The following is a 2,614-nucleotide window of genomic DNA, read 5'->3' as shown; positions in this document are numbered from 1 at the left end:
CGGCAGCGGGGAGCGGAGCGCCTTGCGGGGCGGGGTGGGGGGGGGGCTGAGCCAGGCGGGGGGAGCGGGAGGGGCTTATCGGGAGAGGGAGCGCCCCGCTCCCGCCGCTGGCGGCTCGGGGCGGGGGGCGTCAGCACCGCACGGGAGGGGCAGAGTGCGCCCCGCCGCCCCCAGCCGGAGCCGGAGCCGGTCCCGGTCCCGGTCCCGGTCGTGATCGCCCCGCGGCCGGGCCGGGGCGGGGCGGGCGGGCGCCTCGGACTGCTGCCGCCGTGGACCGTACCGCGTCCCGGGAGTAGGGCGGCGGGCGGCGGCAGGGGGGGACGTGGACGGGTGAGCGCGGGAGGTGGGCGGCAGCTCCGGGCCCGGCGGGTGCCGGGGGGGCTCCGTGGGCGCTTCTCGCCGGAGTCCTGGTCCCGGTCCCGGCGGTCAGTGCTGGGCTCCCGCCTCGGCGTCCCAGGCGGTGGGAATGTCCAAACATTGGGGACAGCTGGATAGTGTCACCTGGAGATGCAGGAATAAAACTGGTGGGGGGGAGGAATCAAAATAATGCAGTCTTGTGTTTGGGGGGGGTGCGAGTTAAGGGGCAAAAAAGCCTTACGACATTACAGCCTGACTTGAGGGGTTTCATCTCGTGTTTACTGGTAGGGGTAGCTCCGTGGGTGACGGAGAGCGGCGGCGAGCCGTTAGGATACGAGGTAGATGAAGGCTGTCAAACTGCTGCGCACGCCCGGAGCAGAGCTGGAAGCCGCCGCGCCGTAAGAGAGGCGTTGTGGAGGGGCAACGGCCTCAGATCTGCGGGAGTCCGGCCTCGGCGGGAGGCACAGCAGAAAATTGGGAACAAATATTCACGGGATTCCCGCACCCAGGGAGGCGAGACGTTGCCAGTTGGTTGCAAAACAGCAGCACTCACGGCATGTCTTTGCCTCACTGATGAGCAGCAGCTCCTCACTCCTAAGTGTCGCCTGCTGGTGTGCTCACGTTCATACCTACCAGCTAATCCAACCTGAGAATAAAAAACACAACCTATCCTAAGGACGGTGTGCCAACTCCCAGGCTGAGCAGTTATTCTGAGCCTGGCAAGCTTTTCCCCGCACATAAATTAACTTTTTTTTTTTTCCTTTCTGACCCAGATCTTGCAGATCAGGTTTCTGTTATTTCCTTACGGAAGAAGTACACAGGCGTGCAAGAATGTGACCTTGTAGAGTAGTTATAGTTAGTGGTCTGTGACTGATCCAGGCTGGGAGGACAGGAGCTTGCATGAGCTGTCTGGGCTCTAGAGGTCAAGTCGACGTGAGTAGGACAAAACCTGTACTGAGTGAGGTCTCTCTGATGGGAAGGTGCCACATTTTTTAAGTTACAATTTATCTTCAACAACTGGCCACACTACCTGGAACAGTTCCCAAATTTCTTCCTATTGGAAACTGGACATACATCCTAAATCATCTTGTATCTGTAGCCGAGGCCTTAGTTTTCCAGGAAAATTAGCCGCTGTATTTTCAAATACTCTTTGAAGCAGCTATCACAGAAAGTTTTGAGTCACATGGTCTAGTTTCTTTCTTGCAGACATCAACATTTTAGAGAGATTTAAAAGCAGTTTCTTATGTTGGTGGAAACTTTCTGAAACGATGTGCTTTTCAGTGTCTTGCATTCCCTTAGCTAAATGTCCAGCTTACCTTAGTTCTCAGCTTTGAAGCTTCTAAATTGCATTTCTTCATAGAAACCAGAGGAACAGAGAAAGTGTGGCCCATTTCTGAGGCCACAAGTCTGGGCCATTCCTGATCCCACAAGTCTGGGCCATTCCTGATCCCAGCCGTCTCAACAGCAAAATTTCCGTTTGTTTTGGCAAGAGCAGATTTCACCCCTAGTTCTTTAGGATTCCAAGACCAAAAACATTGATCCCTTTCGCTACCACACTCTCAGCATCATAAAAGTGCTTGCCTGCAGTAGCAGGGGATCAGACCTCCAAGGAAATGTTTTCAAGTCTTTGTGTTCCCATAAAACCAGTGAAAACCCCAGGGATGCGAGATAGGGGCTTGATTCTCATGTTCAGAGTAGGTGTGGAGTGTCGGACTAAATGGTTCAGTCTGAGCCAGGAAAATAGCTACTTACCATGCGTCAGAGAAGCTGGAGGAGTAACTGCTTAAATGCTGTTGCTGGCTACAAAGGTGTAACGTCTTGAATACCAGTTTTACAAAATTTAAGCTTCCTGGTTTGCAAGGTCAAATCTTGGTGATGTCCAGTCAGACTTTATGTGCTGTGGGGGTTGTGCCATGTGTAGATGAGACCTTCTCGGGGTGAAATCATAGAAATACAAGTGTTATCCCAAAAAGTGGGTTCATTTGCCTGGTGTGCAAAACGCCAAACAGCACACAGAGTGGAGGTATTTTATTTAGGCCATTTTTGTGCAAAAATTGGTGCTAGGTGATAACCCACAAAGCCATCACATCACAGCGAGAAGCTACAAGGCCTTTATCCAGTTAAATATGTCAATCACAGCTAATATTCACACACCTCAGCTAATAATTGGTTAATTTCTTTCTCACTTGGATGTAACAGTACAGCTCACTTCTAATTTACCACGTATGTTCATGGGTTAAGGGACTTACCAGAGGCG

The sequence above is a fragment of the Phalacrocorax aristotelis genome, chromosome 3, assembly GCF_949628215.1.
Source record: "Phalacrocorax aristotelis chromosome 3, bGulAri2.1, whole genome shotgun sequence".
NCBI classification, from domain to species: domain Eukaryota; kingdom Metazoa; phylum Chordata; class Aves; order Suliformes; family Phalacrocoracidae; genus Phalacrocorax; species Phalacrocorax aristotelis.
This window is presented reverse-complemented; position numbering follows the sequence as displayed.